The sequence below is a fragment of the Xenopus tropicalis genome, chromosome 8 (genome assembly GCF_000004195.4).
Source record: "Xenopus tropicalis strain Nigerian chromosome 8, UCB_Xtro_10.0, whole genome shotgun sequence".
Classification (NCBI taxonomy): domain Eukaryota; kingdom Metazoa; phylum Chordata; class Amphibia; order Anura; family Pipidae; genus Xenopus; species Xenopus tropicalis.
In genome coordinates this window covers 118,864,415-118,888,978 of record NC_030684.2, presented here as the reverse complement: position 1 = coordinate 118,888,978, position 24,564 = coordinate 118,864,415, and positions in this window count along the sequence as shown.

Here is a 24,564-nt window from a genome sequence, read left to right as displayed (position 1 = left end):
GTGGCACAAGAAAGATTTGGATGCCAGAATTACAAATCTTTATTTAGCAAAATGTCATTCATGGGTCATCCCATACCTCACCAAGGGCTCACCTCCCTTAAATCACTCTTTTTAACTGGGGCCTTGTTGTCCCAGGCTCCCCAGCACCATCCACCATGTTCCATGGGTGGAGGCCAAAGGTCTAAGCAAGTTCAAAGGGATTTCACTGGCCTTCCAATTAATACAGGAGCCCTCAGCGCTAAAAAGAGACTACAAACCTAGATGCTGAAATGTGACCTTAGGACTTGATAATTACCCAAATCACATGAAAGTCTTGAGGCCTAGCTGAAAGGAGACATTCATAATGGGCAGTACGAGAACGGAAATTAAAGTAAACAGGTGAATCCCCTCAGATGTTATGAGGGCTTCGTGATCCAGGGTATTTAATTGCGCCAAATAAAACAGCCTTTGCATCTGAATTTGGAAGCCGTACAAGACCTTCTCTCCAGCTGTGAAATCCTTTCAGCCCATACATTTATGTTTGTCTGGTTTACAGTATCTGTCTCAAAGAGAAAGCAGAGTTGAATGCAATCTCCAATTGACCCGGTCTCCTAAGTTCTGTTTATATAAATGAGCCTGGATCCGTTTCAACTGAAATTCTTTGCCTTATGTACGTGTCTATCAGGAAGGTCTGTTTCCACTTTGTATTTCCATTAACTTAGAAATGTGATGCTCAGGGTTATTGGGGGCATTCTGTATTAGAATACAATAAGGAACTGAACCTGAGAGCTATTACTACTAAACACTGGAACCTCTTTATAAAGTGTAAGATAAATTAATTTTACCTTATTAGACTCTAGTGAGCATTTACAAGTGTAGTTTCGGTTGCACACGTTTTCCACAGCCATTTGCACCTAAAGCATTGGGTGCAGACGCCACTTTTACTTCAATGACCAAATTATTTTTTGACACAAGCATTTTAATTTATTGGCTGTATATGCAGGGTTGGACTGGGCTGTGCAAGGTTCTGCTGGGGTTTCAACCTGGTTGCTGGCTGGTTTTCCTAACCACTGGTCCAGGAGAGCAGCTGGCAAGTACTAATTTCCTATGTCTCAGCAGCCTGCTTCAGCTCCAGATACTCAACAAGCACTTCAGCAATTGCAATCAATGCCTAGTCATGTGCTGGCTGCTCAACCCCAGTCAGCTTTGTGTTCAGCACCCCCAGAAGAGGGGCCTCAACTGTGTGTTAACCTGAGTCTGAGACCCTCCAAGCTACTGTCTTGGCAGACTCCATGGATCCCTTCATGTTCTGGACACCCTCCAAGGTGCTTCTTCCGATGACCCCACTTATACCACATGCACCAATGATGGGGGTGTAAACCTAGGACTTTGTGGTTGTTGGGTGCTTTCCCTTACCACTGGTCCATAAGAGCGGCCAGCATGTGTCCATTTCCCATTAATTCTCCTTTTCATCTGGATCACTGGCTTAGCTATTTCACCCCAGCATCCTTATTGGTGGGTTGGGTTGGGCCAATAAGGGTTGACCCTGCCCTATATAAACCCAACCCTTCTCACATGAGCCTGAACATTGGCCTTACATAAGCACTGAGGCATTACCCCTGGCTCTTGTCTCTCTGCTCTGGCTCCTGTGCTTCTAGTTCTGTTCCTACTCTGTTCATGTTTCCTGCTCTAGTCCAGTTCCTTTGTCTAGTCCTGTCCTTATTCTGTTCCTGTCTGTGTCCTGCTCCAGTCCTGCTCTCTGTGTCCACTCTGTCACCCTGCCCTAACCTGGTTCTATGCCACCATCCTGTTCTGTCCTGAGTCTTCACTAGCTTTATCCTCACTCCTGTCAGGTTCCAGTTTCTTTGCTGTCTTTGTTCTTTTCCATTCAGTCCCGACAGGCTTCTACCCCAGGGGCCCAGCTCACCTGTCTGCCCCTTTTCCTTTATGTGCGTACTTTATACTTTGTGGTTTTTGGAAAAATACTGGGCACAAAAATGGAAAAAAATACAATTTGCAAACTGCACAATGCACTCGGTTTGGATTATAAATGTATCTATCTATCTATCTATCTATCTATTTATCTTTCATCATATATATATACAGGTCCTTTTCAAAAAATTAGCATATTGTGATAAAGTTCATTATTTTCTGTAATGTACTGATAAACATTAGACTTTCATATATTTTAGATTCATTACACACAACTGAAGTAGTTCAAGCCTTTTCTTGTTTTAATATTGATGATTGTGGCATACAGCTCATGAAAACCCAAAATTCCTATCTCAAAAAATTACCATATTTCATCCGCCCAATAAAAGAAAAGTGTTTTTAATACAAAAAAAGTCAACCTTCAAATAATTATGTTCAGTTATGCACTCAATACTTGGTCGGGAATCCTTTTGCAGAAATGACTGCTTCAATGTGGCGTGGCATGGAGGCAATCAGCCTGTGGCACTGCTCAGGTGTTATGGAGGCCCAGGATGCTTCAATAGCGGCCTTAAGCTCATCCAGAGTGTTGGGTCTTGTGTCTCTCAACTTTCTCTTCACAATATCCCACAGATTCTCTATGGGGTTCAGGTCAGGAGAGTTGGCAGGCCAATTGAGCACAGTAATACCATGGTCAGTAAACCATTTACCAGGGGTTTTGGCACTGTGAGCAGGTGCCAGGTCATGCTGAAAAATGAAATCTTCATCTCCATAAAGCTTTTCAGCAGATGGAAGCATGAAGTGCTCCAAAATCTCCTGATAGCTAGCTGCATTGACCCTGCCCTTGATAAAACACAGTGGACCAACACCAGCAGCTGACATGGCACCCCAGACCATCACTGACTGTGGGTACTTGACACTGGACTTCAGGCATTTTGGCATTTCCCTCTCCCCAGTCTTCCTCCAGACTCTGGCACCTTGATTTCCGAATGACATACTTTGGACCACTGAGCAACAGTCCAGTGCTGCTTCTCTGTAGCCCAGGTCAGGCGCTTCTGCCGCTGTTTCTGGTTCAAAAGTGGCTTGACCTGGGGAATGCAGCACCTGTAGCCCATTTCCTGCACGCGCCTGTACACGGTGGCTCTGGATGTTTCTACTCCAGACTCAGTCCACTGCTTCCGCAGGTCCCCCAAGGTCAGGAATCGGTCCTTCTCCACAATCTTCCTCAGGGCCCAGTCACCTCTTCTCGTTGTGCAGCGTTTTCTGCCACACTTTTTCCTTCCCACAGACTTCCCACTGAGGTGCCTTGATACAGCACTCTGGGAACAGCCTATTTGTTCAGAAATTTCTTTCTGTGTCTTACCCTCTTGCTTGAGGGTGTCAATGATGGCCTTCTGGACAGCAGTCAGGTTGGCAGTCTTACCCATGATGGCGGTTTTGAGTAATGAACCAGGCTGGGAGTTTTTAAAAGCCTCAGGAATCTTTTGCAGGTTTTTAGAGTTAATTTGTTGATTCAGATGATTAGGTTAATAGCTCGTTTAGAGAACCTTTTCATGATATGCTAATTTTTTGAGATAGGAATTTTGGGTTTTCATGAGCTGTATGCCACAATCATCAATATTAAAACAAGAAAAGGCTTGAACTACTTCAGTTGTGTGTAATAAATCTAAAATATATGAAAGTCTAATGTTTATCAGTACATTACAGAAAATAATGAACTTTATCACAATATGCTAATTTTTTGAAAAGGACCTGTATATATACACGCACTTTAAGATATCTTGACAAGTTTCAGTACATAGACTGTTGGGGTTTATGAGTGCAAGTTCAGAGGGCAATGTTCAAATTTCAGTGTAAGCTCAGAGGGTTCCCATTTGATTCATCTAAAACGACAGATAGTGGCAATGGCATCAAAGGCACACGGGGAAGGATGCAGGCCACAGATGTTGCAATGATGCTTCCCTAAAGGAATCCCCTTTATACATTTTTTCTCTTAATGGTACCTTGCTGCCTGCTCTGCGCTGTAATTGGTGAGCTCTTGGGTTCCTGATTAAACACTCTTGGAGTTCACAGGGCGGAGTTCATTATATACAGTATATGATTGGGCTGAAAAAGATTGATTAGTGTAATTTAAATATTTATGACATTTTATAATACAATCTGAACTGTCGGCCAAGCATGCAGGGGAGTAATTGGCACGACTGTATATAGTAAAAATTACAGGAAATTTCATTGCAAATAAAATCTCAAAAGATGTGAAAATGGAAGCCCCAATACAAAGGAGCAATTGTGTTGCATGTCCTTCAGTTGGAAACTGTACATCTAGGGCTGTTGGATAAAATTGTTCCTCAGTGCCAGAGTTTGGTTATCAAAAGGCACCTGGGATGGTGGAGCCCAGTGGAGTTTTTTTCCCTAGTACAGGTATGAGATCCGTTATCCAGAAGGTTCTGAATTACGGAAAGGCTATCTCCCATACACTCCATTATAAGCAAATAATTTTAATTTTTTAACATGATTTCCTTTTTGTCTATAATAATAAAACAGTACCTTGTACTTGATCCCAACTAAGATATAAATAATCCTTATTGGGGGCAGAACAGCTCTATTGGGTTTATTTAATGGTTAAATGATTCCCTTTTCTCTGTAATAATAAAACAGTACCTGTACTTGATCCCAACTAAGATATAATTACCCCTTATTGGGGGCAGAACAGCCCTATTGGGTTTATTTAATGGTTAAATGATTCCCTTTTCTCTGTAATAATAAAACAGTACCTTGTACTTGATCCCAACTAAGATATAATTACCCCTTATTGGGGGCAGAACAGCCCTATTGGGTTTATTTAATGGTTAAATGATTCCCTTTTCTCTGTAATAATAAAACAGTACCTGTACTTGATCCCAACTAAGATATAATTACCCCTTATTGGGGGCAGAACAGCCCTATTGGGTTTATTTAATGGTTAAATGATTCCCTTTTCTCTGTAATAATAAAACAGTACCTGTACTTGATCCCAACTAAGATATAATTACCCCTTATTGGGGCAAAACAGCCCTATTGGGTTTATTTAATGGTTAAATGATTCCCTTTTCTCTGTAATAATAAAACAGTACCTGTACTTGATCCCAACTAAGATATAATTACCCCTTATTGGGGCAGAACAGCCCTATTGGGTTTATTTAATGGTTAAATGATTCCCTTTTCTCTGTAATAATAAAACAGTACCTGTACTTGATCCCAACTAAGATATAGCAAGATGAGGATGTGTGTAGTGATGGGCGAAAAGTTTAGCCAGGCATGGATTTGCGGCGAATTTCCACGTTTCGCCATTGGCGTATTGTTTCGCGAAACGGATGAAAAATTTCGCCGCGGAAAAATTCGCTGCACGTCCAAAAATTGTTGCCGGCGTCAAAAAAGAATAGTCGCGGGCGAAAAAATAATAGCCGCGTGACAAAACAATAGCGCGCGACAAAATAATAGCCGCGGGCGACGAAACAATAGCCGCGTGACAAAATAATAGCCGCGGACGACGAAACAATAGCCGCGGGCGGCGAAACAATAGCCGCGCGACAAAATAATAGCCGCGGGCGACAAAATAATAGCGCGGGCGACAAAATAAAAGCCGCGGGCAACGAAACAATAGCCGCGCAACAAAATATTAGCCGCGGGCGACAAAACAATAACCGCGCAACAAAATAATAGCCGCTGCGGCAATTTTTTTTGTCGCACGACATTTTCACCGTTTCGCGAATTTTTCGCCGTTTCGCGGATCTTTTGAAAGATTCGTGAATTTTTCGGCGAAGTGAAACGGAACAGATTCGCTCATCACTAGATGTGTGGCTTTAAAACTAGTTTAGGACTGACACAAAGGGCACTGCCATGATAGGGCGCGTCTTCTTATGTATGTTTGTACAAAGCAAATGCACCCCTCTGGGTCTTAAATAACCCCTGTGAAGTAATTTAGAAGAACTAGATCTTAGCAACACTACAAGTATTTATTATTTAATAAGTTTTGTGTAAAATTACATATAAATCCTTGTTGATTTAATAAATGTGGTTTATATCTTAATAGAATGTATCAATTTTGATTTTATTTGTATTGATTTGATATTTTACTGTTTCAATGATCAGTAAATCAAATTAACAATTAACATCAATCAAAGGCTATTAACTTTCAGCAGTTTGTAGAATGCCCTGTTCCTAGCAACTTTGCAACTGGTCTTCATTAATTATATTTTAGAACTTATTTGCTTTTGTCTTCTGCCTCTTTCTAGTTTTCAAATGGGGGGTCACTGACCCCAGCAACCAAAAACTATTGCTCTGTGAGGCTACAGCTGTATTGTTATTGTTAGTTTTCATTGCTTATATTGACATTTTTTCCTTACCTATTCATATTCCAATCTCTTATTAAAACAACTGACTAAGTTATATATGGTCAATTCTAAAGTAGACAGGACCCCAGTAACCAGATGGCTGCTGAAATGCCAAACTGGGGTTAGCTAAACAAAAGTCTATATATATACACTAAAACCACTATAACAGTGATCCCCAACCAGTAGCTCAGGGGCAACATGTTGCTCCCCAACCCCATGGATGTTGCTCTCAGTGCCCCCAAACCAGGGAGTTATTTTTGAATTTGTGACTTGGGGGCAAGTTTTAGTTGAATAAAAACAAGATTTACTACCAAATAAAGCCCCCTGTAAGCTGATAGTGTGCATAGAGGCCCCTAATAACCAATCTTAGCCCTTATTTGGCTCCTCCATGAACTTTTATGGTGCTTGTGTTGCTCTCCAAGTCTTTTCACATTTGACTGTGACTCACGAGTAAGAAAGGTCGGGGACCCCTGCACTAGAATATCAATGTCTACATCATACAAAAGGTTAATTTAAAGGTGAACTACCCCTTTAATACTACTTGCTCTTGCACCTAACCCTTCATAAATGGGCTCCTGTGCCTCTAATTACTGTAGGTCTAAATTACAGAATTGAAAAAGTTGAGAAGCGTACTTAAAATGTTGCCCAATGTTAAAATATGTATTTATGTGGTAATAAAGCTGTGTGTGTGTGTGTATCTATATTGCTAAACCAGCAAGAATATGGCATTAGACTATGGAATTTTGTGGTCAAGCAAATTGACAATAGGCTGCCTGTGTATGAGATAGAGTATTTACTATAGAGGATGCTTATATGCTGAGTAATGGAAAGTCCCATCCGTCAGTTGATTTGTCGAAGTGACTCGCGGCTCTGTTTGAGCTCCGCTGTTCATGTCGTTGCTGTCAAATGACTTCATCCCTGCTGCTATTGTCTGAGATACTGTACAGGGCCAGCGAAGAAAATGCTTGTCTTTCATTTGTTATCGTCACCAAAAATTCCATTCCGTTGGCACTTACTCTCCCATATGCCATGTTCTTATTCCGGTCACTGAGGAGTTTTTTTTTCCTGTATTAAAGAATTAAATAAACTTTTTTTAAAAAAAATCTCCAAAATGACTCTGAACAGCCCCCGGAATAACATACCTTTCTATCTGCACCCAGATTTATTTTGTTTCTCTATTACAGTCAGTTCAACTACAGTTTTTTTTAGTTACTTTCTTGTCTAGCATGGAGCTCCTCCCTCTTTTGCTTTCTGAGCCCTCCCTCTCTCTAAGACTATGATGACCTCAAAGAGGTGCCTACTGGACATGCCTAATTGATTTTAATTGGAGCAGAGGAAGTGAGCATGCCCAGTAGGCACCTCTTTGAGGTCTTCTCAGTCAGAGAGTCAGTGTCACCCACTGTGACCTACAGCACTTATATTTGCCTATTTGTGTCTGTAAGTTACCCTCCCATATAGATTGTAAGCTCTACGGCGTAGGGACCTCCATCCTCTTGTGACTTTGATTCTTAACTTATTGCAACTGTATCTTGTATTTATTTGTATTTAATTATTTGTATTTATTGTTATACTTTGTATTTATCTATTATTATCTTAGTAACCCCCTGTTTGTTAATGTATTCTACTGTACAGCACTGCGTACATACTGTAAGTAGGGCTTTATAAATAAAGATATACATACATACATACAGAGAGTGAAGGAGGGCTCAGAAAGCAAAAGGGGAGGAGCTTTATGCTAGACAAGGAAGTAACTAATAGCTTGCTGCATGTAATAGACAAACAAAATAAATCTGGCTACAGGGAGAAAGGTATGTTATTCTGGGGGCTGTTTAGAGTAATATTAGGGGACTTTTAAAATAAAAGGCTTTCTTATCCAGTTTAGATTTAAATATAATGAGGTGAGCTACACAGTTGTAGACCTAAGTGCAAGTGCCATCATGCTTAAATGAACACAAACATTGCTGTATTAACACTATTCTTTAAAAGTACAGGTCAGGTATGAGACCTGTACTTTTATCCAGAATGCTCGGGACCCATGGTTTTCCGAATAAGGTACCTTTCCGTAATTTCGATCTCCATAACTTAAGTCTACTAAAAATCATTTAAATATTGAATTAAACCCAATAGGATTGTTTTGCCCCCAATAAGGATTATTTATATCTTAGTTGGGATCAAGTACAGGTACTGTTTTATTATTACAGAGAAAAGGGAATCATTTAACCATTAAATAAACCCAATAGGGCTGTTCTGCCCCCAATAAGGGGTAATTATATCTTAGTTGGGATCAAGTACAGGTACTGTTTTATTATTACAGAGAAAAGGGAATCATTTAACCATTAAATAAACCCAATAGGGCTGTTCTGCCCCCAATAAGGGGTAATTATATCTTAGTTGGGATCAAGTACAGGTACTGTTTTATTATTACAGAGAAAAGGGAATCATTTAACTATTAAATAAACCCAATAGGGCTGTTCTGCCCCCAATAAGGGGTAATTATATCTTAGTTGGGATCAAGTACAGGTACTGTTTTATTATTACAGAGAAAAGGGAATCATTTAACCATGAAATAAACCCAATAGGGTTGTTCTGCCCCCAATAAGGGGTAATTATATCTTAGTTGGGATCAAGTACAGGTACTGTTTTATTATTACAGAGAAAAGGGAATCATTTAACCATGAAATAAACCCAATAGGGCTGTTCTGCCCCCAATAAGGGGTAATTATATCTTAGTTGGGATCAAGTACAGGTACTGTTTTATTATTACAGAGAAAAGGGAATAATTTAACCATGAAATAAACCCAATAGGACTGTTCTGCCCCCAATAAGGGGTAATTATATCTTAGTTGGGATCAAGTACAGGTACTGTTTTATTATTACAGAGAAAAAGGAAATCATTTTTAAAAATTAGAATTATTTGCTTATAATGGAGCCTATGGGAGATGGCCTTTCCATTATTCTGAACGCTCTGGATAACGGGTTTCCGGATAAGGGATCCCATACCTGCAGTTGTATTCAAGCATTCTTGTACGCTTTTATTGTAGCTCCAAGCCCTTGTTTGTTAATTATGAAGAATCATGTGTAAGCGTGTAGTGACACAAGGGATCCATGGAGCTACCACCACCCTGAACACAGCAGTAATTGCAGGCTTCCCACAGCCGGCTGCATCAATAGGCACAACAGACTTGCAGCCAAGTAATCACAAAACACTAACACAAAGCTGCTCTTGGCCACTGTGACAATGGAATTGTGGGGAAAATGCTGTTTTATGGTTAAAAACGTGACGATTTGTGTCCAACTTGTACTTTGCACACTACATTAGTCATAGTTGAGCCCCATTATCTAATCTGAAGATATTTCAGGACAGAAACATCAAGATGTTGAAGATGCAGATATGAAGGTAGATGGACAATTTGAGGAGAGTTTCCAGTATAATGGATGTTTCATTAAATAAAACTTTAAAGGTAGATTTTTCTAGTGCAAAATTTGGCCCAGGACAAAACACATTGTTACCCGAAAACAACCACCTAGTCAGTACAGGTATGGGATCCCTTATCCGGAAACCCATTATCCAGAAAGCTCAGAATTATGGAAACCATGTCTCCCATAAACTCCATTTTAATCAAATAATTCAGAATTTTAAAACTGATTTCCTTTTTCTCTGTAGTAATAAAACAGCATCTTGTAATTGATCCCAACTACAGTAAGCTATAAATAATCCTTATTGGAGGCAAAACAATCCTATTGGGTTTAATGTTTTATTGATTTTTTAGTAGACTTAAGGATCCAAATTATGGAAAGTCCCCTTATCCGGAATATCCTCGGCCCTGAGGATTCTGGATAACGGGTCCTATACCTGTACTACTTAATTCCAGTCCCGCTATATTCAAATATCCCTCAGATTCCAACAATGCTATGTGTTTACTCCATGCAGCCTTTTTACTTCTGTGTTGAATGATCACATTCTCAGATTCTGACCTATTCTGAATGATATTATTCTGCTGTTAGCAGCCAACTTCGATTTGAGCCTTTAGCACCCTGACTGGTCATGCAGTGTCAGGCAATGTCCGTGGGCAAACTCAGGGACAATGTAAGATATCATGGTCAGAACTATAAGGACATATAGAAATTTCTATCTTCAGTATAAAAATGGGATGAACTGGTATCTCCATCATATCCTAGCATTATGTCATAGCTTCAGTGACCCGGCAGCAAAAGCTCCAATATTTCCATCTTTAGCAAAAATACACATACTTAATCCTTTTAATGCAAATATTTTTCTACAAACTCATGGGTTCCAGCTGTTATTTAACTGTCCTTCTGTGATCCTTAGTCAATTGCTTGTTGGTCATTTGAGTTCTTATTCAAGTATTAGTATTACTATATTAGCCTTAAATACCCCAACCATAGCGTGATCCAACTGAATTTATTTTATGTACTCGTAAAATCCTGCTCCTGTGTGCATCACGTCCTAAGACCTTTATCATATTGAGTCTGACCCCATAACAACCAGACATGAAGTCACCTTCTGTCTGAGCAAGTTCTCCAGGATTCCAGTTGCCTTTTTCACTGGGAGATATCGGATGGATAAATTTGTCTGCTCAAGATACGTCTCCTATTTTTAGCTGAGATGATGTCCACTTTATGTCTGGTGACATTATTTGCTTGGTTTCCTTTTTCACTGTAGGCAATGTGCCAGGCCACTTGTAGCAGATCTCTTTATCTCATGTGACGGAATGATTACTCCGTAGTGTAATTAAGTGATGTGACAATTCATTTTTTTTTCTTAGAAAATCTTATGGAACTCCTAAAACATCTGTTTGACCTCAGAGTCTCCTGACTGGTATCTGAGCATGATAGGCCATGGAATTCTTTCTGCAGTTATGAACTCCCCACAGCCGTGGTAAAAAAGGCAGTTACGAGTTCTTTTATTTTTAAATGCATGGCATATACTGGAAATAAGCAACATGGGGAAAAAAACAGAAAATATTGGCAATCTATTGTAGCTTATTGAAAGTTTCCCATCAACATTATGCACAACTAAAATGAACTGGTATCAAATCTATATAAAAGAGAAATAACAGAAATACAATTGACAGAAATTCCTATTACATTCTTTAGAAATACAGGTCTGGGATCTGATGATCTGAAACTAACCAGAAAGTTAGGAAGACTTTATTTTTATCACTGTATTAAGACAGAGACCTTTGTACTTGATGTTACCTAAGCTTTCAAGTCCTCCTCCTTTCCTGTAATCATATGTGACAGCAAAGTGTTCTGGAGCACGGACCCCCCTTGATCATCAATAGTTTGGTGAGTCAGTTGTCTCATGTCCTGTGGAACTGTTTATATCCTATATATATATATATATATATATATATATATATATATATATATATATAATACAGTATCTTATTATTTATAGAATCTCTAAAATATGGCAATGCCAGTTCCCCTGGTGCCCTATTTCAAAAAGTCTTCATTTTTTACATTTGCTTTTTCCATTTTATTATAGGACAGGCCCTTCTACATAATGGTAATAAGCTGCATTCAATTGGCATTCATAATCAGGCTGCATCCTGGATCTCTTTTTACTCCTCTAAGGGTGGCCATACACCTTCAGATCCGCTCCCTTGGCGATGTTGCCAAGCGAGCAGATCTTCTCCCGATATCCCCCACCAATAGGTGGGGCCAAACGATCTAATTATCACGATGAGTATAGGCAAAGTCGGTTCGGGGACCGCATCAATGAGCCAATGCTGTCCCCGATCCAACTAGATTTTTTAACCTGCCCGATCGATATCTGGACGATTTCAGGCCAGATATCGGTCGGGCAGGCCTGTCGGTAGTGCCCATACACGGGCCGATTAGCTGCCGAATCAGTCTAAGGGACCAATATCAGCAGCTAGAATTGGGCCGTGTATGGGGACCTTTACTGATCATTCACTGTCTCTTATGCTAATAAAACCTCATCTCCAGTTCCACTTAATGTGGGGGTACCCCAAGGCTCTGTATTTGGGACGTTGTTATTCTCCCTCTACACACTGTCTTTGGCAGATCTCATCCACTCATTTGGCTTTAACCCTTTAAGTGCCAGCCGAATTCGTCATTTCGGTTCCCCCCAGTGCCAGACGTTTTTTAAGCATTTTGTACTCATTCACTTTAACAATGTTTTTTGGTAGGAAAACCTCCATGAAACTAGGGAAATTATATATCGTTTTTTTCGTCACTAATTGGGCTTCGACATACATACCAAATTTTATAACTTTTCTGGAGATATGATGTGTATTTTGGGTGAAATATGTAAAAAAAAAAAAAATTATGAAAAAATTTCTGTATATTTTGAGTTTTTTTTCCATAGAAAAGTTAATTTTACACACTTTTTTTTGTTGTTTGTAAAAGCCCTGATACTCCCAAGTCCAACGATACCAAATATATGGTGGTACCCCACAGTTCCTGTCCAGAAGTAACCCCCAAACTAAAGAAATACTTTGTACAATATCACACCAGAACAAAGCAGAAAAGCGCTTGTAACAGTTAATGCAGCATAACTTACATGTAAATCTAAAATATCCCCTCATGTTCGGTATCTTTAGAAACTACAGACCTTCAGGTTTCTAGGTGCAATGTAGTTTTCACTCAAAAGCCAAATACCTTTTGTCAGTGCATTGTGAAATTTGGAACTTTTTTTGACATTTTTTTTTTTTTCTAAAACGTAAACTTGGACGCATGATCAAATGTGGATTTGACAAAAAAAATCTCATAAAAATTTTCTAACAAAGGCAAATTTGAAAGACAAACTTCTACTGAATAAAATGATGCCCCATATGTATGGGTGCACATAAAGACATGGGCACCAAACACTCCAAAGCAGGGGCAATGCACAAGGGCAATTACAGCTAAAAATGTGGGTGCTGTGCTCTATGTGCACTACCTGCAGTTTTTCAGTGTTAACCCCCCCTACTTGTAAAATAACCCCCACAAACTATATATTTCCGAAAAGTGCACACCTTCAGCTATTCAGAGACACCACTCTCCTCTTTCTACATGGAAAATTGTGGCCCAGTCCCTTGCAGAAGTAAGCGCATTGGTCAGAAATCAAGGAAAAACCAGATACAAACCTAGATTTCTCCCCAAAATCTCCATGGCAACTACCAAAAACTTACTAAACATCAATCTGCAAGTTCCCCTGAATAAAACGATACCCCATATGTATGGGTACAAATAAAGACGTGGCCACTAAATGCCCCAAAACAGGGGCAATGCATAAGGGCAATTTCAGTTGAAATTTTGGGGGCTGCGCTCTATGTGCACTTCCTGCAGTTTTTCAGTGTTAACCCCCCCTACCTGTAAAATAACCCCCACAAACTATATATTTCCGAAAAGTGCACACCTTCAGCTATTCAGAGACACCACTCTCCTCTTTCTACATGGAAAATTGTGGCCGCAGTCCCTTGCAGAAGTAAGCGCATTGGTCAGAAATCAAGGAAAAACCAGATACAAACCTAGATTTCTCCCCAAAATCTCCATGGCAACTACCAAAAACTTACTAAACATCAATCTGCAAGTTCCCCTGAATAAAACGATACCCAATATGTATGGGTACACATAAAGACGTGGCCACCAAATGCCCCAAAACAGGGGCAATGCATAAGGGCAATTTCAGTTGAAATTTTGGGGGCTGCGCTCTATGTGCACTTCCTGCAGTTTTTCAGTGTTAACCCCCCCTACCTGTAAAATAACCCCCGCAAACTATATATTTCCAAAAAGTGCACACCTTCAGCTATTCAGAGACACCACTCTTCTCTTTCTACATGGAAAATTGTGGCCACAGTCTCTTGCAGAAGTAAGCGCATTGGTCAGAAATCAAGGAAAAACCAGATACAAACCTAGATTTCTCCCCAAAATCTCCATGGCAACTACAAAAAACTTACTAACCATTAATCTGCAAGTTCCCCTGAATAAAACGATACCCCATATGTATGGGTACACATAAAGACGTGGCCACCAAATGCCCCAAAACAGGGGCAATGCATAAGGGCAATTTCAGTTGAAATTTTGGGGGCTGCGCTCTATGTGCAATACCTGCAGTTTTTCAATGTTAACCCCCCCTACCTGTGAAATAACCCCCACAATCTATATATTTACGAAAAGTGCACACCTTCAGCTATTCAGAGACACCACTCTTCTCTTTCTACATGGAAAATTGTGGCCGCAGTCCCTTGCAGAAGTCAGCGCTTTGGTCAGAAATCAAGGAAAAACCAGATACAAACCTAGATTTTGGTCAGAAATCAAGGAAAAACCAGATAAAAAACCTAGATTTCTCCCCAAAATCTCCATGGCAACTACCAAAAACTTACTAAACCTCAATTTGCAAGTTCCCCTGAATAAAACGATACCCCATATGTATGGGTGCACATAAAGACGTGGCCACCAAATGCCCCCAAACAGGGGCAATGCATAAGGGGGGGCTGTGCTCTATGTGCTCTACCTGCAGTTATTTAGTCTAAACACCCCCATACCTGTGAAATAACCCCCGCAAACTATATATTTCCAAAAAGTGCACACCTTCAGCTATTCAGAGACACCACTCTCCTCTTTCTACATGGAAAATTGTGGCCGCAGTCCCTTGCAGAAGTAAGCGCATTGGTCAGAAATCAAGGAAAAACCAGATACAAACCTAGATGTCTCCCCAAAATCTCCATGGCAACTACCAAAAACTTACTAACCATCAATCTGCAAGTTCCCCTGAATAAAACGATACCTATGTCTGGTTGCACATAAGTACATGGCCGCCAAACCTGAAAATGCAAAATATTGGGGCTGCACTCTATGCACCCTTTTTTTTTTGCCTGCACCCAAATGAATGGAATACGCTCGGGTGCAGGCACATGTAGCCAATATACGCATGAAAACGCGTGAGAATGCAAAGTCTCGCGTTTTCATGCGTATATCGGCTACATGTGCCTGCACCCGAGCGTATTCCATTCATTCGGGTGCAGGCACAAGTAGCAGGCGTAGGGCTTAATTTTCGGCAAGCGTTTTTCCACTTGCTGAAAAAATCAGCCCTACGCCATGTGTGGCATCAGCCTAACCCTTGGCAATAGAAACTACCAGAACAATCTTAGCACCTCTGGACCTTTCTAGAACAACTGAAATCAAATGAAGTTAAAATGGAATAAAACCACTAAAAGCATTCAAAGAACAATAATTGCAATGAAATCGGTGGTAAGAGCCCTGGATCCACCAATGTCACTGCAAAAGCAACCTTTTTGGGGGCACTAAACACACAATAAAGAACAATGCAAAGATAAAACACCATAAAATCAGTAAAATCCAATAAAACCACCTAAACCAACAGAAGAACAATAATTGCAATGAAATCTGTGGTCAGAGCCCTGGATCCACCAACGTCACTGCAAATTCAGCACCCAATAGCAATACAAAAGTTACAGTGCAATAAAATAATAAAAAAACAGAAATCAATTATGAAAATGCCAAAAAAACACTTAAATGCAACCAAATAAATCAGATAATTATAGAGCAAGATCAGAAATAAAGTTTTAGTAAAAAAAAAAGACTGCCAAAGAAAGCAAAGAAAGAAAGAAAAGAAAAGAAAGAAAAAAAAAAAAAAAAAAAGTGTAAGTGTAAGTGTGTGTGTAAGTGTCTGTGTGTGCTTGGGAAAGTTGTAAATAAGTGTGTATGTGTGAAAAAGTGTAATAATGACAAAGATAGAAGAAAAAATGGGAAAAAAAAAAATTTTTTTTTAGACAGTTGAGATAGAAATAAGCAAAATAAACAGTGGTAGAGAGTTGTAGTTCAGCTTACCCAAGGCAGGCAGGCGATCAGGGGCGATCAGGGGCGATCAATCCAGCAGGAAGGCAGCAGGGGAGCTCCACCATGTCCAACGTGCGCAGCAGGAGTGAGGGAGCCGACAGTAGGCGGCGACTTTTAAAGGGACAGCAGTGGACACGTAATCAATGCGTGTCCACTGCTGTCATTGGCTGGAGCGACGATCGGTGCGGCTGGGGGACCCAGATCGGTGAGTATGCTTAGCTTTGCTCGTTGCCTAGGGGGATCTGAGGGGTTTACAAGCGCTGCGCTGCTTTAAAAGCGAGCGCAGCGCTTGTAAACCCGTTAGTGCTGTAGGACGTAGATTCTACGTTCTATGGCACTTTGGTCCCTTGGTACCTAGGACGTAGAATCTACGTCCTATGGCACTAAAAAGGTTAAATATCATCTGTATGCTGATTTATTTTTTGACTCAAATCTCTAACTACCTCCCAGCAATCTCCAGTTGGATGCCACCTCAAATTGAACCCAACAAAAACTGAACCCCTAAGCCTGGTCCTACTCCCCCCTTTACTATCTCTATTGATGGCACCCTCATCAACCCTGTCAACTTGGCACGTTGTTTGGGGGTGATCTTTGAGTCCTCTCTCTGCTTCTCTGACCATATTAACACCACTGACACTTTTTCTTACGCAATATTGCCAAAATCCACCCCTTTCTTTCTACTGTAACAGCTAGGCTGCGTATGCACGTTCTCATTCTTTCCCACCTAGACTACTGTAACCTGCTACTAACTGGCCTCCCCAACTCCCATCTCTACCCCCTCGGTATGTATTAAATACTGCTGCCAGAATTCTCCTCCTCTCATATAGGAGAGCTCAGTCCCTTACACTGCTAAAGACCTTATCGCAGCTTCCCATTAAATAAAGAATAGCCTACCAACTCTTTCTCACAATCTTCAGAGCCCATCATTTCTCTGCTCCTCACTACATCTCTTCCCTTGTGTCTTCGTACGTTTCTGGCCAACTCCTCCGCTCCTCTCAGAGCAACTGCATGGTTGCACCCCCCACTACTACTGCTGTTTCCCAACTTAAACCTTTCTGCCTTGCTGCCCCTTAGGCTGATGCCACACCAGGCGTAGGGCTGATTTTTTCGGCAAGCGGAAAAATGCTTGCCGAAAATTCAGCCCTACGCCTGCTACTTGTGCCTGCACCCGAATGAATGGGATACTCTCGGGTGCAGGCACATGTAGCCGATATACGCACGAAAACGCGAGAGAATGCAAAGTCTCGCGTTTTCATGCGTATATCGGCTACATGTGCCTGCACCCGAGCGTATCCCATTCATTCGGGTGCAGGCACAAGTAGCAGGCGTAGGGCTGAATTTTCGGCAAGCGTTTTTCCGCTTGCCGAAAAAATCAGCCCTACGCCTGGTGTGGCATCAGCCTTACATTGGGAATGCCCTCCCTGATTTCCTCCGGAGAGAATCCTCCCTCAGTCTCTTCAGAACTAAACTCAAACACTACCTTGGAGCACTCACACAACACCTGATCTGGGAACTAGCACTTATATTGTAGTGTCACCCACAGTAACCTACAGCACTTATATTTGCCTATTTGTGTCTGTAAGTTACCCTCCCATATAGATTGTAAGCCCTACGGGGCAGGGACCTCCATCCTCTTGTCTCTTTAAATCTTATTGCAACTGTACCTTGAATTTATTTGTATTCATTGTTATACTTTGTATTTATCTATTATATCTATTATTATTTTAATACCCTGTTGTATTAGTCTGTTCTACTGTACAGCGCTGCGTACATAAGTAGCACTTAACAGTAACGATAATCTACATTTTACAAAAACATACTTTCAGTATTTTAATTTTAATCTGTCAGTGTAAATGAAGGCAATAAAAGGGAGGATAAACTATAATTACAGATTAATCCTCCTTTGTAGATGGCAGCCAATTTAACAGAGAACAGTCTCATACGAGAGACGTCTGCATAAGCTCATCTTAAATAGCGTAGCTGAATTCCTCTAGCCAAACATATGCAAAGGCAGCGAGCTTGTCTATGATTAAATATATGTTGGAAGCTGTGACAACAAAGAATACATAATGCTGTCACATTCATAAAATGCTAGTGTCTATGGAAGAATAATATAGCATTCATTACATTCTAGTGACATCATACCATAACATAACATTCTATCCACATCACTCAGGAAGCAGGGCATTAAGTACAGACTTGGAGCAACATTAGAAAGTACTGAATTGCAGAATGGCCAATGGATACCTTGAATAGCTTGCCATAAGAGACATTAGGATCAGCCACAGTAGTGGAATTTTGAGAAGCCTGGAACACACACAGGCCATGAATAGCCTTTCATTTGGAAATGTAGTGTGATGGATGGGTAAAGGATATATACTCTGCTTATGTTCGCACGTTACATTGTGTAACATAATGTGTTTACGGTTATTTATAGTTTATTTAGTTAGCAATACATAGGAGCAGATTTATCAAAATGTGAGATTAGAGCTCACCATAAACTCACCCACTTTCTATTCATTTCTATGGGATTAGTCGAAGTGTAATTATTAAAGTTAGGATTCACCTATTGATAAATACACTTCTAAAAATCCCATAGGAATAAACAGAAATGGAGTGAATTTTTCTGTTCTCACATTTTGACAAATCTGCCCCATGTATTTGCACTGTTTGTTCTTGAATCTTTTAACAGTCTAGGTAGGAGCCATTCATGGAAAAGGGGGGTATTGTCAGGCCCGGATTTGTGGCAAGGCCACAAAGGGCCGGACCTAGGGAGGCAGAAATTAAGGGGCAGCATGCCGCCCAGCCGCAGTGTAATTTTGCTCATGCGGAGCAATGGGGAGCCTCCTGTCCCCACTGTATGTCCCCTCCGTATGTGCATGAAGCGGCGCAGATGCACGTGGGGGGTCCAGCGTGAGATGGGCGGGTGGCAAAATGGGGTGGTAGGAAGGATAAAATAACTATGGGGTGCCAAAATGTTAGGTAGCCCCAGTGATTGTAACTTTCCTTCTTAATTGTTTTTCATTTTGGCACCAGAGAGCCCTTTGGTGCCCATATAGAAATATTGCCCAGGATCTGGTTATAAAGGAAGAAGAAAAAAACACATCTGAACATTGAGCATCCGTTCACACATTATCTCAGGAGATGATGTAAGCATTTAGTAGATACAGAGATCCCCAACTGTATCGTTAGATGCTGCTAGTTTAGAACTGTACAGCTTGAGGTCCACAGACTGGATCGGGCCCTGCAAGATATTTTTATGGCATCCAGACTGCTAGCAAGCTCTTGCCCGATATGGGTAGCCCAAACTGTCTACTTACCTTACAAACATAGAACTAGAAATATAGCCTGGGACGTACACACGACAGTCAAAAGCTTAAGGAATAATGGAGCAGCACAAGCTGTATTTTTCTCAGATATTTAGAGACTGGGCAGCCAAGAGCTCTTTGGAGCATGTGGAGAGAAGTGAAAGTCTGATGTTTCTCAGACAGGGCCGGTAACCTTTGATGCAAAGCAGCCATTATGGGAAGAAGTCTGGGAGAGACAGACTTCTTTAGAGCTTAAAGTTAGATTAAGCAATAAAAGACTAATTACTCACAGACAGTAGGAATCAATACAACCTAATGACGCAAGTGTGCAGTGCACTGTTCTCCAAGTGTAATATTTATTCTGAAAAATGAGAAGTCCAGGTAGGTCTTCTCAGTTGTCTTATGCAACGTCTCTTAAAAGACCTTTTTGCTTTTTCTCCCCTTGGAGACAGCAAGAGTTTTTTTTTTTCACAACCTCAGCTATATTACTATTAATAGGGGTATTATCCCAGCTGGGATGTATAGCCAAACTAACCCTAGGAATTAATGATGAGCGAATCTGTTCCGTTTCGCTTCGCCGAAAAATTTGCGAATCTTTAAAAAGATCCGTGAAACGGCGTAAAATTCGCGAAACGGCTAAAATGTTGTGCAACAAAAAAAATTTGTCGCCCGCGGCTATTATTTTGTCGCGCGGCTATTGTTTCGTCGCCTGCAGCTATTATTTTGTTGCGCGGCTATTGTTTCGTCGCCCGCGGCTATTATTTTGTTGCACGGCTATTGTTTCGTTGCACGCGGCTATTATTTTGTCGCACAGCTATTATTTCGTCGCGCGGCTATTCTTTTGACGCCCGCGGCAATTCTTTTTTTGACGCCGGCGACAACTTTTGGTCGTGCGGCGAAGTTTTCCGCGGCGAATTCGCCGCGAATCCATGCCTGGCGAAACATTTCGCCCATCACTACTAGGAATGTATTATATACACAACTAGCTTGTGTTTCCTTCTATCACCTATAACTATTGCTTTGCTGGTCTGTGTTTTCCATTCGTACTCAAGAAACACACCCATAGGGGCTCTCTATGAAACCTTGAAATTTCCGCTAAGGGAAACATATACTGTATGTACCTCATTGTGAGAAAGTATTTATACATCCAAGTTGTTTTTCTCTTAGGGGTTATAAGGTTATCAAGCTGTAACAACCCGTACACTATTTGTTCTATACATATTTAATTTTAGTGATAGGAATACAATCAGTAGAAATTCATAAAATGCTAAAGGAATTCGATAAGACTCAAATTTAGTAGGTCAGCAGAACAAAACTAATGACTTACATTAATGTATAGACCATTGGGAAAGAGAGAGAAGGCCAATGAGGTGTACATTTTATTTTATAATAGACATGTTTCAATTATTTCAAAACCAAAGCAGAGGGATGTTTAAAGTCAGAAACATGAGGCAGAGATAATCGCATGAGGGAAAGTTAGCAGATCCCTCAGTAAGACTCCAGATGCTCATAGTAAGTATAGTTGATGTACATAAGGTTGGCTGTTGTTTTTTTTTGGGAAAGATCCTATGTTATCCAGCCATGAGTGACAATCCAGGTTGCTCCTGGGATAGCCTAGGCTGAGCTTATTCTCCTTCCTTGATGGCCATCACAGCCTTTTAATAGAATCTGCTATGTACTGGAGTTACATGTACAAGCAACTCTTTTGCTTGCTCCATCCCCTGAGGTCTTTTATGGGGCTTAGACTATCAAGTTTCAAGTTTTATTGTCATATACAAATAACAATGAAGCATCATTACTGTAATGAAATTTTTTTGACCCGTGTTCCTCCCAACTTTACATAGACATATTTCATATTAAATATAATAAAAGTGAGCAATAAAGGTACAAGTATTTACAATAAAAAAAAATGCAATGAATTATTTGAAATTGTGCAGTGAGGATTTAAAGTGGCTTTGCTTAAAGTGCGAAGAGTCCAGTAGTTATGGGGAGTGTGTGTTGGTTTGTGCAGAATGTCAGCAGTTCAGAAGCCTGATGGCTTGTGGGTAGAAACTCTGTATCTGCTGGTGCGGGTCTAGATGCTCCTGTACCGCCTGCCTGATGGTAGGAGTGTGAAATGTCTGTGGCTGGGGGTCAGAGAGGATCCGCTGCATCTTCCTCCTGAAGCACTGTCTGTACAGGTCCTGCATGGCCGGCAGTTCAGTCCTCAGTATCAGTACTCTATCTGACTTTTTTCAATTCAAGGCAGCAAACACCCTGTTGTAAAAAACATAAGGATACACAGAAAATTAGGTTTAACTTTTCAATGCCAATTTCTATAGGGATGAAAGGATTGCATCAGGTCTGGAAGCCAAGGGAATATTCAAGCTCAGGCCACTCTAATTAGAAGTCTCTTGCAAAGGGCACCCTCCCTCCCCAAACTCTTAAATGACTGCTCTTGGCTCTATGTTGATGGATCAATATCCCCTAAAGCAATGTTTTTACAATTGCAGGAGATGCCCAACTCCAGAATCATGTTTATGTGTATGAGAGACTGAAATGATACTAACAATAAGGTACATGGTGAAACGACCTTATTGTGATTACTGTATAGCCTAGAACTATTGAACTACTGAGCCTAGAACTATGAAATGACAGCTATAGAATCTCGCTATGCAGGAGGTTTCTAATTCAAATTGCCTTCTGCCTATGGAATTAACCCCTGAACTTACTTTCTTCGCTTGCAGTAGGAGGTAACGGAAAAAAAGCATTTTTTTTTCTCAAAACAGTTTATGAAAAAATGTAATCCTGTAAAGCTCTGCAGATTATGTTTATATTGCTTTATAAATAAAGGATAATAACAGTTATAAATGTAATTACCAAAGTGCTCGGCTCAGTACATTCTGCATACTTACAATTTTAACAAGTCTTTGGTTGCTTTTTTAAATCTGAAATTACATAAGCACAATTTAAAAGTATGTATTTGCCCCTTAGTCCAGACCTTGGTGGATCTTCAAGGTTTTATTATCTCGTACCTCTCTCCTGTTGGCCCAAATGGTTTTGTGCAAGACTGTTACATAGTTACATAGTTACATAGGGTTGAAAAAAGACCATTGTCCATCAAGTTCAACCCATCCGAGTAAACCCAGCACACAACCTATACTAACCAATTTATACACTCACATACATAAACTATATATGGCTATATATTGGCTTTGCATTCAGCAGGACTAAGGATTAGGGGAGAGCAGCAGATCTCAGAACCCCAAACCCCATATTTATATATCATTGATGTACTTAGGTATGTGTCTTCCATACTAGACTCTGTACCTCCATAATGTTTAAGAAATATAACTGAATTTCTTCTTGATACTAGTGATTTTCTCTTTCTCCTTCCACATCATTTCAGTTTTAGCTGTTTGTGTGTTTAATAATGGCAAGGCCAGAAGCCAGTCTTTCATAAGAATGAAGCCAACAGACCGAGACAATTTCTTGGCTCTTCATATCAACAATATGCTCTACACGTTCGGAACATTCCCTATTGATATCCAGAGAAACAAATGGTTCTGTTTTCCGATGTGCATGGCTTTACCCAGAATGCCTAGTTCTGATGAAAACACTGCATTCTTGGATTTTAGAATAAAGCATTTTTATGGACTTTTGGTGTCAAGCACATTCCCATTAGGACAAACGGGGTAAAAAGTGCAAGAAATAAAGAAGCTAAAATATTATCTAGTGAATATCGTTGCGAGAGAGTTTGTTTCTGAAATATTAGTATTTGTTTGAATTGTGAAACAGGTGGGATATCATTTCAATTACGTCAATATATTCTGAATTTTAGACCCCAGAACCTTCCTAGACAACAGTGTTATGATATAATTTTTGGAATTAAAATGACAGCTTATAAATATTTCTTATGTTCTGTGAGCTAGAACTGGAAGACTTGGTTTGGGGGAGGCACATAATATTCCTCTGATGTACAGAGTATGGGTCGTTTTCAAATTGCCCTCTTTCAGTAACCAATAAAACGCGTGCTGTCAACATTTCAGCAGCACCACCTTCTAATTGGTTTAATTGGAACGGGTGAATTAATGGACTGGTGCAAAGTGTAAGTAGAGTGTTGGCTTTGCTTTATTCACCTGGTATACATAAATATGAGACTGGCTATATTTACTATTACTCAAGATATAGAATTAGATACCACACATATATATATATATATATATATATATATATATATATATATATATATATATATACAAGGAAGAGTGAAGCACACCCTATAAAAGTTCAAATGCCCTGGGTGCTGGCTAAAATGAGGCAATATATGAACAGAGAGCCGCACACACAAGGAATTTATTAAAAAAAAAATCCAACGTTTCGAGTTTGTCCCCGAGGAAGAGTACAGTTAGTACTCGAAACGTTGGATTTTTTTTGAATAAAATTTTTTCACTTTATCGTTAAGTCCTTGTGTGTGCGGCTCTCTGTTCATATATATATTTATATATATATATATATATGACTCCATAGCACCATACTGATAATGCCACTTAGTCTAAGCCAATCAATTGGTAAATAACCAATTACAGATAGACTCAGATTTATGGAGGCCAGTCCAAAGTTTGCTTTCAGTGGAACTAATGGTGACAAGCCCATATTATTGTTATTATTATTATTACTGTTGTTGTTATTATTATTTATAATAATAGTCATAATAATAATAATAGTAAAGCTAGTGGATTTTCCCCTACGCACAAAGGAATGTGGCTACGGGACCATCAAGTCCTACCTTCCACTGTGCTCCAAGCCCTACCATACAAATTATCATTTGTGTCTGTGAGCTGGCTGAACTGCAGTGATCTGTCCTTTCTGTACTATGAATATAGCACCAGGCAACAGGAAATTGCTAGGAGTTCTAGGAATTCAGTGGGGAATGCTTCTGGGTACACAATACAGAAGACTCATTCCAGGAAATTAGGATACAACAAGGTGCACCTGTGAAAGCTTCCAACTTGTCCCATTTTGAGCAAAGCATCAGTAAGGTTGGCCCATCCAGACTGCCTAAGGGTACCAAGATGGTAATCAAGACGAACTTGATTATTAGCCAGTAAGTTCTGGATATTTTAAGTAAGAAGCAACTAACTGTAAATCATCTAGCCTGG